This window comes from Rhipicephalus microplus, chromosome 4 (genome assembly GCF_043290135.1).
Source record: "Rhipicephalus microplus isolate Deutch F79 chromosome 4, USDA_Rmic, whole genome shotgun sequence".
Classification (NCBI taxonomy): Eukaryota; Metazoa; Arthropoda; class Arachnida; order Ixodida; family Ixodidae; genus Rhipicephalus; species Rhipicephalus microplus.
In genome coordinates, this window is record NC_134703.1 from 186,118,316 (window position 1) to 186,134,896 (window position 16,581).

General features: G+C 44.3%; 1 long non-coding RNA gene across 1 annotated transcript; it reads left to right on the top strand.

Annotated features, from left to right (window-relative positions):
• The first annotated feature begins 11,378 nt into the window (after positions 1-11,378).
• LOC119166700 (uncharacterized) lies at positions 11,379-15,136 on the top strand. Its single transcript, XR_012895030.1, has 2 exons — positions 11,379-11,588; positions 11,715-15,136. It is a non-coding gene; the product is annotated as an uncharacterized LOC119166700 (long non-coding RNA).
• Positions 15,137-16,581: the final 1,445 nt, after the last annotated feature.

Consider the following 16,581-nt stretch of genomic DNA (forward strand, 5'->3'; position numbering starts at 1 on the left):
CTCTGTCTGTGGCTAGCCTATTTCAGCAGCAGAGTGATGCAGCTAGCACACATGCAATCCAAGTCATGGAGCGCTCCTTTGGTGTTCTGTGCAGGACACAGCATATCCATCCGGCAAGACACTGGTATCAACAATAATGGTGAGTGTTGGTGGCACCTGTAGGAGCCCGTTGTGTTTGTTGCGTATGATTATTTCCCCTGATGAAGTGCAATTTTGAAAGGTTTTCTTCATTTAGAATAATAGATGTCAGTAACAAGCACACTCATAATCCACAAGTTCTTTGTGTCTTCTAGACTGCCCATTTGCTCCTATATGCGGTATGGTGAGCTGGCTATGTTAGACAGCCTTAATGTTATCAACATTGGCTGTTGTGTTGTAATGCAGTCTAACTTGTGTTTCTTAGTGAACTTATTTGTGGTCTACTTCTCGCACCTAGTGTAAAGTCGAAATAAAAGAAACTCCATTGGCTTTTTATGCCTGTCAGAAGTTTTATGCCTTCATCTATAACATTGTGGTATTGCTCTTGTATCATAATAAATATATTTTCAGCCTTCACTGTTTGTGTGTGTGTGTGTGTTGAGGCTTGTCATTGGCTTCTGAAAATACAATATCTGTAAATATGAGCACATAATTGACAACTATGCACTCTTGCATGTAGCATGGTTGTAACAATGATCTGTATTTTTCTAAGTTCCAGCAGTAACAAGGGGTTCGGTGCTCCACGGTCATGTACAGTGTATCAAGAACAGAGCAGAGAAGACCAACAAGTATTAAGGGACTGCCAGTGACTGTTCTCCTGCTTAAAGTTTACAACAGCAGAAAGAGCACATTGTGATGTCAGGAGCAGCTGCTGCTTAACTTCTTAACAGTGCATTATTCAGCAGTTCCTTTGCTTGCATTCGAAATTATTTAACTTTTGCATGGAAGATACCAAACTATGACACGAATTTAAAGGCTGCTGTAGTGTTAGTCGGCAAATATTTTTGAGCTGAAGTTTTTAACATGTGTGTTAAGTGCCTGCGTGTCTCTACATTTACATGCCAGAAATCACAGCATCCATGGTCGCCAATGGTAAGTGTGTTTGCATTCTTTGTAGTACAAGAAGTAAAGCCATGGATGCAGTAATCATGTACTTAGTCGATGTAATCCTTCAGTGTACACTCATTTGTATAGCACCAATGATGCCATGAGTGTATAGCCTCTGGGAAGTGAATCTATGTGGATTATTTTATTTGGAAGGAAGAGGATCATCACTACTCCTAGTATATCTTAACAGTAGATTTTAGTGCTTGGGTATTATCCCACTGCCTGTCCGTCCTTCAACAGTCTGCTTATCTCCTGTGTAAGTGTAACTTTTTAAATGTATACTTTGCTCGGATAGGTTTGTTCATAATGTAATGCAAGTGACTTATCATCTATGCAGCTCTACTCAGACTAGAAAAAAAAAGTATTTATTTTTTTATGTAGCTATAGCATGCATTCACTTGTGTTTTTCTAGGTGCCTGTACAATTGTTTAGCCCTACAAAAGTGCTGGTATACTCTAATATTGAATCTGGCATCTTAAAATAGTTTGTTAGTGGAAGTAAGAATGTGTTTACAACCAATATTACTATCCTCAGATGAACTGTGAAAACTCTGGGGAAATTTATTTACAGTTTTTGAACGTTGTGAAGGCAAATGTTATGTTCTTTTATTGTGGTCCCTGGTTCTTGCAAATGACACATAATTACTTTGCAGTGGCATAGTATTAGTTGTTATTTTACACATATAGGCTGGGCAACATCGCAGTTGAGACCAGCAGCAAGACATACATGCAGTGCACTGGAACATCGCCTCACATAGTGTACAGTCTTTGCCCACCAGTAAACTCAATATTTTTCAAGCAGACTAATAGACAGCTGTATGGGAACTGTGTTGGTGTGCAAACTTTGAAGTCTTCTTGAGGAGTGTTTTTCATCGTTTTTGTCCAAGTGAAGTAGCTACCCAAGGCCACAACTGGGGGGAATGTGGTGGTTTCCTCTCTCTAAAAGCACTCCTACCAGCTGCCTCAATCTTAGCATGGGGTGAATTCACGAACTGGAAAAATAATTGGTCCTTATTTTCTTGGCCGAAAGAGTCACTTCCACCGTTAAGCCACCACGACGCGCCAGAATAGAAACTTTTAGCTAAATAAGGTTGATTCTACTTTTGAGAAGTGTTTTCGGGAAACGAAATGGCACCTATAGCTGTCAATATAAACACTGTTTGCACCAAGGAGCTTAGTAGCTTATAATTGTATTATTCATGTATTGTCTAGAATTTACTCGCGCTGTGCCAACTTTCAGCCCAAGTGTCCTAACATGCTTTGTTAGTGGGTTGTGAATGAGCCAAGCTATGTAAATAAACAGAGTGATATTGCAGACATGTACTAAATATTGATGCACAGCCCTTTTCTTTAGCATGACATTGTCAAGGGCTTTATTCTAGTGTTTTTTATAAAGAGTGCTTGTCACTGGGCATCAGCGGAAAACCATGCATCAAGCTTTTGCGAGATGGTTTGAGAAACACCGTGTTCAGACATAACAGTGCCGGTGGATTTCTCTCGTAAGTTACTTTCTGTAGTATATTCAAAATGAGTTTATTAGAATTGTTGTTTTATAGCCATTCATTTTATATTTACACCTGAGTGTGTGTATGGATGTATGTATGGGTGTACATATGTATATGTGTGTGTGCGTATAAGAATGTATGTATTTATGTATGTATGTATGTATGTATGTATGTATGTATGTATCTTTTAAATGAGAATCCGTTTATCATTGGTGAGTAAGTTTGGTAATGTAATGGCTAAATTTGTTTCTAGTTATTTCTCTTTTGAGCCATTACATATTTCAATTTATTTTGTACTGCATAAAAATAAATGTAACCTTACACAGATTATGTGTGTTCGAAGCAGTTGTTTTGTTTACCAACCTACAGTCATGGGCAACAAATTGGGTAAAATGGAACGAACCTGCGAAGATTAGTTTAGAGCTTAGCTACTCTACATGGCATATCTCGTACGCATTGCATTGGTTGAATATGTCGATTTCAACCTTTCAATTTTAATCAGGATAAGCAAGCTATCACCCGTCGTTGTATATGTGTGTGATATTTATGCATACGGTGATACCGGTTCGCAATTACAATTAAGGTCACAAACCTAGTCAAGCTGAATACACGAATTTTGTCCATGCACCTTTCATCTGCACTGGAACTGTTGTTAATAAAAAATAAACTTCAGTTTAGAAATTTATTCTAGTAACCAAAATCAGGGTATCTCTTTATCACACAAATCAAATTGCCATTGTTCCGTTCCATTCTGGACAATAGTGACCCTTTCAGCAGAACTCAATTAACTGCTATAGTTCATTTAACCATTCACAGCGACATTACACTGAAGCGTGCAGCATGACAAATAGCGGGAGAGAAGACACAAACTAATCACTCTGTTCGCGTCAGCTCTAACTGTCCGTGCTCTTTGATCTTGCTGCATGTGATGATGCCCACCAAATTAGCACGAAAGCGTGTCCCTACAAAGGCAGTCAACTTGGCTGCAAGCAGTTAGCTCACTGCATGTGTAGATTTTCTTCAAAACACCGTGAAGACTGATTGCTGGTCGAATATCCAAACACGTGAAAAGTAATATACCAGATATAATATTGGTATTTCAGCACTGGACACTTTTGCGATAAGAGAGAATGGAGGAAAAAATTATGAACCCTGACTTGTTTAATTTTTGAAGGAGCACATACAGCGCTTTTGGGTCAAAAGGGGAGTGAAAGAAGCAAGTGCGAAAGCCTACTTCTCAAAAATTTAGTACCCACCACCACGCATAATGTCAGGCCGGACAACCTCTTGAAAAAAAAAGTGCTCAGTGATTCTGCGAATCGAACCAAGTACCTGTAACCTGTAGCGCTGTAACCGCTCGTCCACTGCAGCAGTGCTTGCATTCGCCCTATTGCTGATATATCGTCATTCCTTCGAATGAAGCCAAATGCAAAAACGTACGGTGAAACTTCGTCAAAAATAGAAAAAATAGTTAGAATGCGTTTTCCGAAGGTTACTAGAAGATAGAAACCGCCACGTGTGACTGTATAACCGTGCGCTATTTATTCTTGTACATTACTGTCATGACGTTGGGATAGCCAGCTCTAACGTACGCTACCTTCTCATAGTTTTCCAAATATAGATAAGAAAATAAAAATATATATCGGCCTGTGACAACGCTAATCAACTATTATGAGTTCACTGTCACTAGTGTCACTTTCACTAGATGAATGCTCAGTTTGCTTCCATTATCGTTATTTAGGAAAGTTTTGGCTCATTAACTCAACTCTCCTAATTAGCAATGATTCTGACATCTAAGGACAGTCACACTTCATCTCGCTTTCTGAGTGGCTGTCACTGCCATATAACGCGTACTCCTCTTTTTTATGCTCTCGAAGCGTCCGACGCTGCTTTGTGGAGACTTTCCCTGACGTCTGCTGGGCCAGAAAATTGTCTTTGTTATCTATCAATTTCAAGCTTTCGCGAAGCCGAAACGAGAGTCTCTCTCTCTCTCTCTCTCTCTTCATCCTTTTCGCACGTGTGATAACGTCTCTCGACCTAAAGACTCGTATACACGTCCCTAGTTTTGTTTGCGCACTCAAACAACACTGGACGAAATATTTGCACCGTGTTTTGTTGATTGATTGATTGATTGATTGATTGATTGATTGATTGATTGAGGGGTTTAACGTCCCAAAACCACCATTTGATTATAAGAGACGCTGTAGTGGAGGGCTCCGGAAATTTTGACCACCTGGGGTTCTTTAACGTGCACCCAAATCTGAGTACACGGGCCTACAACATTTCCGCCTCTATCGGAAATGCAGCCGCCGCAGCCGGGAATCAAACCCGCGACCACAAGCCACAAGACCACCGCGGCGGGGCTGCACCGTGTTTTTTGAAAAGCATTAGCACTGAGACACCTCCCGACGAGTCTCCCTCAGTTTACGTAGACATATACCTAAGCGTAAGCGTATGCACGTTCTCGCATTCCGGCTTTATAAAAATGCTGCGGTGCATGGAACCAGTGAAATTGCGCTCACAATTTCATTTGATTACGGCTGTTATCTATTTTAGCACAATTCGTCTGCAGGCACCAAGTCGCTCATGTGTCTTGTAATAAGAATATTGTAACAAAGGCTACCTTTGACTATAGGTACAAAACACCCTTACGTTCACCACTATACCGTGCTAGATAGCACGGTATAGTAGCAGCGCAGCTTCAATGAAATGTAAGGTAAGTGGTCCCTTTAAACAAGGGAAGACAATCAAGGCACATTTTCAAACATTGCATGCATCGATTTATGTGTGGTTTCATTTATGTGGTGCACCTGGAGTGTTGTTTACTTGTACTTGACGAGATAGTGCATGGATTGCTCGGTGGCTTTAGGCCATGAAGCAATTATTTTTTTAGCTGCAGTCGTTCATTAAAGGCGAGTGCTTGGCTTTGCACAGCCCACCAAAACGTCTATTACAACGTACGTGGCATCCCGCAAGCGCTGCAGCAGACGCTCGCGGAACTGAAACTTAGATGCAGCAAATCATTGGCTATCATCGTATACTCTCGATGCTAGACGCTTTGCGTGCTACCTTGATATTATCGGCACACACTTCTTTCTTTCCTTGTCTTTTCATCGGCTATCTTCTGTCCTCCTTGCCCTCTTAAGTGCCGAATAAGTTAAATTCATACCCGCGCTATAGTAATCCCACCAGATAAGAGAATATTTGGCTAAGAAAATGCGTAGCCAAAGAGAAAGCTTTGTGAATTCGGGCCCCGATGCCCACCTGCTGGTTCTAGGATGCCGATCTACACGGCGCAAGATGATGCTTCGCCATCCAGGCCCGCCCAACCAAGCCGCTCCCCGTCGCCCTCTGGACGCATGTCCCGCTCAACTAACCGATATCGCTCCCCCTCACCCTCCTACCACCAGTCCTCGGAAAACTGACGGGCGCAGCTCCTAGAGGTGAGCCTGCTTCGACGACCCGACCCGAAATTCCTCTACACACGATACCCGGACACAACAACTTGATTAATGTAAATGTTGACAGTACTTCTGTGGTAGCACTCATTGACACCGGCGCTCACATATCAGTCATAAACTCCAGCCTTTGTGCTCGACTCAAGAAAGTGCTCACTCCTGCTCCGATCACTGTTGTTCGAGTAGCTGATGGTGCAACACCGGCACTCACTGGGATGTGTGCCGCCCGTGTCACTGTTGCTGGACGTCATACCACTGTTCTGTTTTACGGACTGGACCACTGCCCACATGACATCATTTTGGGACTCGATTTTCTGTCGGGGAATTCCGCCTTAATTGACTGTTCTGCTGGTATTGTTCAGCTCGTCCTACCACACGCCATAGACCCTCCTGATCCTGCGCCGCCAAAGCTATGCTCAGCCGACTTTGTTCGCCTATCTTGTCGAGCTGTGACGTATATCGACGTCTCTTCTGATCCACCTGTGGCTGACGGCGATTATGTCATTTCACCTAATCCTACAGTCCTCTGTTCGCCCAATGTTGCATTCCCCCACACCATCATCACAATGAAGGACAACGTGGCATGTTTCCCTATTGTGAACTTTGGACTTTGCTCTGAAGTTCTGCCACGAGGGATAACCCTTGCAACCCTTGCCCCGGCCGGCGACTACCACATATCGCCCTTAACAGAGGATACACCGTCATCTGCAAGTATTCAGTCGGGCAGTACACTAGACTGCATAACTGGAATGATTGCCTCTGATCTCCCGGCCAAGCATGTGTCTGCGCTTCATGGCCTTCTTGCGTCGTATCAAGACGTCTTTGATCTTTGTGACCGACCCCTAGGTCAAACGACCGTCGTAAAGCATCGGATCAACACCGGTGATGCAAATCCAGTACACCGGCGACCCTATCGGGTTTCCTCCACCGAGCACCACGTGATCCAGCAAGAAGACGACAAGATGCTTGCCCGAGACATCATTGAACCTTCTTCAAGTCCTTGGGCTTCGCCCATTGTGCTCGTGAGAAAGAAGGATAACAGCTGGCGCTTCTGTGTCGACTATAGAAATCTTAACAAAGGTACCAAAAAAGACGTGTATCCTCTGCCGTGGGTAGATGACGCTCTTGACTGCCTTAGTGGAGCAAATTATTTCTCTTCCATCGACCTTCGTTCCGGGTACTGGCAGATATCAGTTGATGATCTGGACCGTGAAAAGACGGCACTTATAACTCCCGACGGGCTCTATCAGTTTAAAGTAATGTCGTTCGTGTTATGCAATGCCCCGGCTACATTCGAACGAATGATGGACGCTCTTCTTCACGGTTTCAAGTTGTCATTCTGCTTATGCTACCTTGATGACGTCATTGTTCTTTGGCCAACTTTCGAAACTCACCTCGAGCGTCTCTCAACAATTCTTTCGGTTTTCCGCAAAGCAGGGCTCCAACTAAACTCGTCGAAATGTCACTTCGGCCGCCGGCAGCTCACTGTCCTTGGACACCTTGTCGATTCTTCTGCTCTTCGTCCCGATCCTGAGAAAATCTGCGCCGTCAAGAACTTTTCTGTGCCGACCTCTGCGAACGACGTTCAAAGCTTTGTGGGCCTGTGTTCTTACTTTCGTAGATTTGTGCGGAATTTCATGGAAATACTAAAATAATGTGACTTTTGTGTAAGGACCTGAACAAGCCCGAGCATTCGTTGAACTGACGAGTAGACTTACGACGCCACCGATTCTCGGCCACTTTGATTTATGCGCTTCAACGTAAGTGCGTACCGACGCCAGCGGCCACGGAATCGGAGCCGTTTTGGCACAAAGACAGCATGGCTGCGAGCGTGTTAATGCATACGCTAGCCGTCTTTTATCGCCAGAAGAGCGAAATTACTCCATCACAGAACGCGAATGCCTCGCGCTCGTCTGAGCAGTGACTAAATTTCGGCCGTATTTGTATGGACGCCTGTTCACGGTTGTCACTAATCACCACGCCTTATGCTGGTTGTCGTCCTTAAAAGATCCTAGTGGATGTCTCAGCCGGTGGGCTCTACGGCTACAGGAATATTCCTACATGGTTGTCTACAAATCAGGTCGCCACCATGAGAATGCCGATAGCTTGTCGCGTCATCCAGTAGACCCAGCACACGTTTCTGAGAGCGATGAGCCTACTTGCGTTTTGGCACTTCCGCGTTTAGCAACATCGGAGATCAGCAACGCCGTGATCCTCACCTCAGAGATTTAATCCTTCGGCTTAGTGGTCCCACAACTCCTCCGTCTCTCCGTATGTTCCTGCTCCAAGATGGCGTCTTATATCGCTACAGCATGCATCCTGACGGACCTGAGCTGCTGTTGGTCATACCACAACATATGCGTCAAGCTGTCCTTGCACAGTTGCATGACATTCCGACAGCTGGTCACCTGGAAGTTTCAAGAACTTATGACCGCGTTCGACGTCGCTTCTTTTGGCCTGGTATTTACTGATCCGTCTGCCGTTACGTCGCCTCATGCAAATCCTGTCAACACCGCAAAAAACCAGCAACCCTTCCAACGGGACGCCTTCAGCCCATTCATACCCCATCCGAACCATTTTATAGGGTAGGTGTTGACTTACTAGGACCGTTCCCTTTATCGGCCAGCAGAAAGAAGTGGATAGCAGTCGCCACGGTTTACACCACTCGGTATGCCATCACGCGAGCCCTTCCTACCAGTTGTGCGACCGACGTCGCTGACTTTCTTCTAGAAGACGTCATATTACACCACGGCGCTCCTCGGCAACTGCTTACCGATCAGGGTCGCTACTTTTTATCACAAGTTATCCAAGACATATTACACTCTTGCGCTACAAAGCCCAAGTTCACAACGGCGTACCAGCCTCAAACAAACGGGCTCACGGAGCGGCTAAATAGAACAATCACGGACATGCTCGCCATGTACGTTTCTTCCGACCATCGCCACTGAGACGCCGCCCTTCCATTTGTAACATTTGCTTATAATACGTCTCAACATGACACTACAGGTTTCTCGCCATTTTTCCTCCTGTACGGACGAGAACTTACGTTGCCTTTTCACACGCTCCTTCCTGCCGTTAGCCACACGTCAGAATATGCCCGCGATGTCATCTCTAGAGCTCTAGAGGCACATGAGATTGCTCGCTGGCGTCTGATTGATTCGCAGGAACGACAACGACAGGTCTACAACGCGTGCCATCGTGATGTCCACTTTAGTCAAGGTGATACAGTACTTCTCTGGACGCCATCGCGGCGAGTTAGCCTGTGCGAAAAGCTGACTTCACCGTACTCGGGTCCGTACCGTGTGGTGCGCCAAGTCACCGACGTGACATATAAAATTGAACCTCTTAACGCCACCAGCGCGCGATCGTGTTCTGACGTTGTTCACGTCACGAGGCTGAAGCGATATTACTCGGACCAACCAAGCACCGAGACGGTGCCTTCGCCGCCGGGGGTGATGCTACGGGGCGCCACAAACGAACATTGTAGAAAAGACGACGATGTTTAGGGCGAGCTCGTGCTGACTGTGCTCCATATTGTATGCCTTCCTGTTTACCGAAAGAAAAGGTATTTTTCAGACGCCTTCTCCCCGTAACAATAAGGATTTAAAACACTCACATCGTCGCAATAGAAATCATAAAAATGTGAGCTCACCTAAACCTAAACCAACCAAAATTTTGTGATGCTTATATTGCCACTTGGCCGCTAGGCACGGCAAGCCCAAGCCATGGCTGATCGCTAAAATGGAAGACGAAGTTCTGGGGCAGCGCTCGCTCTGGTTAGTTGTTGATTATTGAAGCAGCCATCTTGCCGGTTTTCGGTGCGTCTCCCCACCGGCTCAGTTGTTCTGAGTTGAAGACCTTTTGTAGCACGTGACAACTGGTGGAGGTGCTCGGTAACGCCCAGCCGATGTTTCAAACGCCTCCAGGTAGCCCTCTACTTACAGTGACACCTGTTGACCGCTCAAGCCGAAGACTCCGAGGACTACCTCCTAAGCGTGGACTGTGTCCCGAGATGACGTCTGTCACACTCCCGAACCCTAAGGAAGGCGCTGCAGCCTCCAACACACTGGAAAGCGCTGCAGCCATGCCTCATACGCTGTGGAAGCCACGCATGCCGAAGGTGTTCCACGGTTCCGTCTTAGAGGATGTCGAAGACTGGCTGGCTCAGTTCGAACTGGTCTCTGATTAAAATGATTGGACCGACTTCAACAAGATGAGGAACGTGTATTTCAGCTTGGAGGACGGTGCTCGTACTTGGTACAAAAACCATGAGCCTTTTCTCTCGTGGAGCGTATTTCGTCAATACTTGCTGGCAAGTTGGGCAAATCCCGATCGCCGTGAACTAGCCGAGCGAGTGATTCAGTCACGCCTCCAAATGCCGAATGAAAGTGACATGATGTACGTCGAAAACATGACGAGCCTCTTTTGTCGAGCCGGCCCCGACATAACTGAAGAAGAGAAGGTCCGTCAATAAATGTGAGGAGTGAAAGAGAAGCTTTTCACTGGCCTCATTCGCTGTTCCCCAAAGACCGTGGAGGAATTTTTGACCGAAGCCACAACCATGGAACAAGTGGTGCAGCAGCGCTCTACTGTGCACGACCGGCAAGTGAGTGCCGCTTTGTCAATAAATAAGATCGGAGGTGCACGATGCAGCGTCAACATCGAGTCTCTCTGCGACCTGATTCGACCGGTGGTGCGGGACGAACTACGAAAAATTCAGTGCCAGTCCCAACCTACTGCAGGATCCATTTGCAGCCTCATCCGAAATGAAGTACGACAGGCTCTCCAAGTGCCCCCTTCCAGTTATGTCCGGCCTGTCCCGACGGGTCCACATCATGCATCATACGCAGAAGCTGTCAGTCGATATATTCCTGCTTCCCCGTGCTTCGTTAATTCTATGCCTCAGGATGCACTTCCTTCGCTGCAGAAAATTCAGCACTTGGAAAATTGACAGCCACTTCCCAGAAAATCTGACGCATGGCGTACACCGCACAGGCTACCACTGTGTTATCACTGTAGTGAAGCTGGACATGTGTACCGGGAATGTCCGTATCATCACCTCGGACTAACGGGTTTTGCCGTCGACACGCCACGGCTGAGATTCAGTGAAAGACCGAAAGCTATTGAAGAATGCCTTTCACAACAGCGCATGCCACTGTAGCGGCAGTCGCTGTCCCCATCCCCAAGACGATCTTCTCCAAATTTTCGGAGTCTCCCAGGGGTGGCAACGGCGCCCTCGCCAGGCCCTATAGGTGGGAAAACTAATGACAGCAACCTTCGGAAGCGAGATAGATAGATAGATATATGGGGTTTAACGTCCCAAAGTTTGGCAGTAGCGGTGACCGGCGATAGACGCCCGTTCTGACGTGTTCATCTGCATTTTTCACAGGACTCGGCGGCCGACGGAATCTGGCATCGCAAACATTGGGATTGCGTCATGATCTGAGACGCCCCTGCCCCCACCTGTTATCGGCAGTTTGGCAGTAGCGGTGACCGGCGATAGACGCCCGTTCTGACGTGTTCATCTGCATTTTTCACAGGTTCGTCCCTGTCCTGCCGCTGATACCGGTGGTCCTATTCTCTGGATAGCTGGTTCTGCCGCACTGACGAGCGTGGTACCTTGCAACGCCGGCAACTGCTACATTATTCTTCTTTTGGATGTCCAGGACTCGGCGGCCGACGGAATCTGGCATCGCAAACATTGGGATTGCGTCATGATCTGAGACGCCCCTGCCCCCACCTGTTATCGGCAGTTTGGCAGTAGCGGTGACCGGCGATAGACGCCCGTTCTGACGTGTTCATCTGCATTTTTCACAGGTTTGTCTTCACACATTCACACAGTGTTTTCCTTTTTCTATTTTTCTGCTGGTTGCTGCTACTGCCAAACTTGTCGTCGTAGTCATGCTTTTCGAGGTGTATGAGAGATGAGTGTTTCTGGGGAGGACATATGCCTTGCTTGCATGCTTACCCTAGAAACTACTGATGCTAAAGTGAAATGCAAAAAGTGTGGTAATTCTTATCACATCGAACAGTGCTCTGGACTGACTGAGCCGCTTGATAAGACGAGAAGTGGCACCAATTCTCGCAAAAACTATGTGTGTTCCACGTGTAAAACTGGTGCGCCATGCGTCGGTGCAGGTGCCGCTGCTGCGGCTCGTCAGGATTTTAACTTTGCTGTTGCTTTTGCGGAGTTAAGTCAAAAACTTGATTTTCTAATGCCACTAAATGAAAAGATGAACAGCATTGAACAGGCAGTGCAAACAATGTCTGATCATTTCGATACCATTCTGAAGCGATTGGACAGCCAAGATAAACAAATTGAGCAGCTCCGTAAGAGAACTGAACAGTTGGAACGAGCAAGGCCTGACGAGGAACTACACCAGATAAACTCTGACTTGAATGACCTGGAAATGCGTAGCAGGAGCCGAAACTTGGAAATTCATGGGAAACTTTTCAACGAGCACGAGAATCTACTCCAAAAGATAAACGAGATAGCCAGGATGATCCAAGTTCCTGAGGTCAGCGATCACGACCTTGAAGCTTATCATCGCCTTCCGGCGAAGGCAAATAAGACCCCCGCCATTATCATACGTTTTCAAAGCCAAAAGCTGAGGGATATGTGGCTGCAGAAAAGGCGATTACTAAAGGAAAAGGATGCAAACATATACTTTTCGGAAAACCTAACGCGCAGGGCAAGAACACTATTGTGGACTGTGAAGCAATGGGCTCGCGATAATGGCTTCCGTTACGTGTGGTATGCAAACGGGAAAATCTTCATCCGCAGGAAAGATGGCGAACCGTCCCATGTTGTCAGGGACGCGAGTCAGCTGGCTAATTTTACTGTGGTTAGGCACGTCAGCACATAATATGTGAACATCACGTCAAAATGGCTAACAATAGATTCGTGTTGCCTTGCAACATTCGCAGCGTCATGCCTACCGATTGGTTGGGCTCATCAGTGAAATGTTTTCATTTGAATGTACGATCACTGAACAATAAGGCTGATGAACTGCAAATTTTGTTAGACAGTTTTAACCTGTCTTTTGATTTCGTCATGGTATCTGAGTCATGGCTGAGCAGTAGCTTTTGTTTGCCATCATTTTCCACATTTGCCGTCAATCGTAATGTGGGTCGTGGTGGAGGTGTTTGCATTTTCGTTAATAAGAAAATCGAATGTGAATTGATCTCGGAACTTTGTTGCATGTCATCTGCTGTTGAGGTTGTTTCTGTATTGGCAAATAATACCGTTTATTCAGTGTTCTACCGACCACCCAGTGGAGATGTTGACGTATTTTTTGAGTACATTGAATCATATATTTCTTTTACTTCTGCGCATCACTATGATGTCATTATGGGCGGTGATTTTAATATAGACATGATGTCTAATTCTGCCCATGCAATTGATTTTGATGTGCTGTTAAGAAGTTTTGGCTTCAGTATTGTTACTAAGCTTCCTACTCGTATAACTACTAACTCAGAAACACTGATTGACCTGTTTATTACTAATATTAACAATTCTGTTATACATTCAGGGGTAATCTGTTGCGATTTAAGTGACCACATGGGCATTTATTTGTTTTTTCAGAAAAAGCAGCCTAGATCTAAACACACATGTACCCCAATGGTTCAGTACGTCACACCTAATGCTCTTGAAAATTTTCACAGTGAAATGTCACTTATGTCATGGAGTGATGTGTTCAATGAAACTAATGCAGAGGCAGCTTATGAAAAGTTTCTTAGTAAATTCTGCGGTGTTTATAATAGGCACTTTCCGCTAAAAAAGAAACGTACTATGAAAAAGATAAGAAAACCTTGGATATGTAATGAACTTCATACACGCATTAAACAGAAGAATAAACTCTATAACACATACATTGCCTCCAAAAGCACACAGCTGTTTCAAGAGTTTAAAAGCTACAGAAACAAGTTGACCAGTGACATCCGAAATGCCAAAAAGCGATATTATGAAAAACAATTCGAAAATTCATTTCGGCATCCTGATAAACTATGGAAACAAATCCGTTCTCTGGACGCTAATTTCATTGAGGATACGCATTTCGACAAGATCACTCATAAAGGAGAAGATTACACAGGGGAAAAATTAGCTGAGGCATTTAGTTTGTACTTCGCAAGGGATCATTCTACACCACATAACTCACAAGACACCCCTACTGCCAGATGTTCATCTACTCTTTTTCTTGAACCAGTAGGTGAGAGTGAAGTAACGCAAACGTTTCTTGAGCTTTCAAACAGTACGTCATGTGATTTAAACAACATACAAATTCGTCCAGTAAAATATGTCATTGAATTAATCTGTGTGCCGCTTACACATATCTTTAATTTGTGCCTGCAAACCGCTACATTTCCTTCGGCTATGCAAATAGCAAAAGTAATTGTGCTTTACAAAAAGGGAGACAAAAATGACTTTAGCAATTATAGGCCAATTAGTATCCTTCCTGTTTTTTCTAAATGTCTGGAAAAAATCATACTGAAACGCATGGACAAGTTTTTACAATCTAACAATATTATCAATGATTCTCAGTATGGATTTAGAAAAAACCGTTCTACGGAAATTGCTTTGATTCATCAAAAAGAATATATTCTTGATAAATTAGAAAAAAATAAGTTCGTGTTAGGCATTTTTGTAGATTTTACCAAAGCATTTGACTGCATAGTACACAGTATCTTATTTAGAAAATTGGATTTATGTGGTATTAGAGGGCACGCTTTAGATTTAATAAAATCTTATTTATCTCATCGGAAGCAGTACGTTCAAATCAGCAATTTTCAGTCCAAAACGCGTGATATTACAGCCGGTGTGCCACAGGGCAGTATACTTGGGCCTCTTCTCTTTAACATTTATATTAATGATATTGCGAACATTGATGATCAATCCAGGTTTATTATTTATGCGGATGACACTACAATCCTTTTGTCAGCTGATACACACAATGAGCTATCTTCCCGTGGTAACAATGTATTAGGTAAGCTAGAAGTTTGGACAAAGGAAAATGCACTGTCAGTTAATGTAAATAAAACTAAAGCTATAATTTTTAATTCTATTAATAAAAAATCTGATACTTTAGTACATTTGCTGTATAAATCCCAGCCAGTTGAAATTGTCAGGTCAATAAAATCACTAGGAGTTTATTTCACACTACATTTGCAATGGAATGATCATGTCCACAACATTTTATTAAAAGCATCGAGAGCGGTTGGTATACTTTGGCGACATAAATCTGTTTTACCTTTAAAGGCAAAGCTTGCTATATACCACGCTTTATTCCTTTCACACTTGAACTACTGCACGTTAGTGTGGGCGACAACGACTAAAACTAATTTAAGAAAAATTTCATCACTCCATAATAAAATCCTCCGTCTAATTTACAACCTTCCTCACAGACATACAACAGATCACTTGTTTAGTGAACATGAAATCATCAATGTTTACCACCTATACATTTACAGGCTTTTACGCCGCTATAAGATCGAACAAAAAAAACGTTCATTTACTATTACAGATATCGCTTCCATGATACGTTATCAATCAAAGTACCCTCACCGTCATCAACCACCTTGGATGCTTCCTCGTATAAGAACTAACTATGGACAACAAAAAATTACTTATCAGCTACCGTTACAATTAAACAGGTTATATTCATCAGGTGTTAACATAGCAGATATCACCCTTTCTCAACTTCGCCAATATCTTATTAACACTCCTGACAATTAAGACCTTATCTTCAAAGTTCGTAGATAACAATTAGGGAAAACAATAAACAAAAACACAAAGGATGAAAATGCAGTCACCGCTGCATGTAAATAATATGTTTAATGTATTCGTGCTTTACATATTGCGACTTTTGATTTATATTACTATATATGTTTATTGCATTGTGTCTGTGTGGGTTTTTTTTTTCTTTTTTAGTTTGAAGGCTTTATCAATTCTAATTTTGTTAATGTTGTGTATTCTTGTCAGCTGTGGTGTTCTGTTGCCGCCACCGCCACTGCCTTATGTACATTGGGGGGTGAGAACTTAGTCAAGCGGATAATCGCTTTTATTCTCACCCCCTCCATCAACTGTGTATTGGTGGAAATAAAAACCATTATTATTATTATTATTAAAACCATCATATGATTATGAGAGACGCCGTAGTGGAGGGCTCCGGAAATTTCGACCACCTAAGGTTCTTTAACGTGCACCCATATCTGAGCACACGGGCCTACAAGATTTCCGCCTCCATCGGAAATGCAGCCGCCGCAGCCGGGATTTGAACCCGCGACCTGCGGGTCAGCAGCCGAGTACCTTAGACACTAGACCACCGTGGCGGGGCGTTCGGGAGCGAGGCCGCTGACACTCGACGCAAGCAAGGCATCCCACCGACGCAAGCACGGACCCCGAGTGATTCTCCGACGACAGCGACAACAGCCAGAACCACATTGTTTTATATACTTGTGGTAGTCGACGGTCACCACGACGTTAGCGCATTATTGGACACAGATACGGACTATTCGATCTCGAGCGGAAAACTA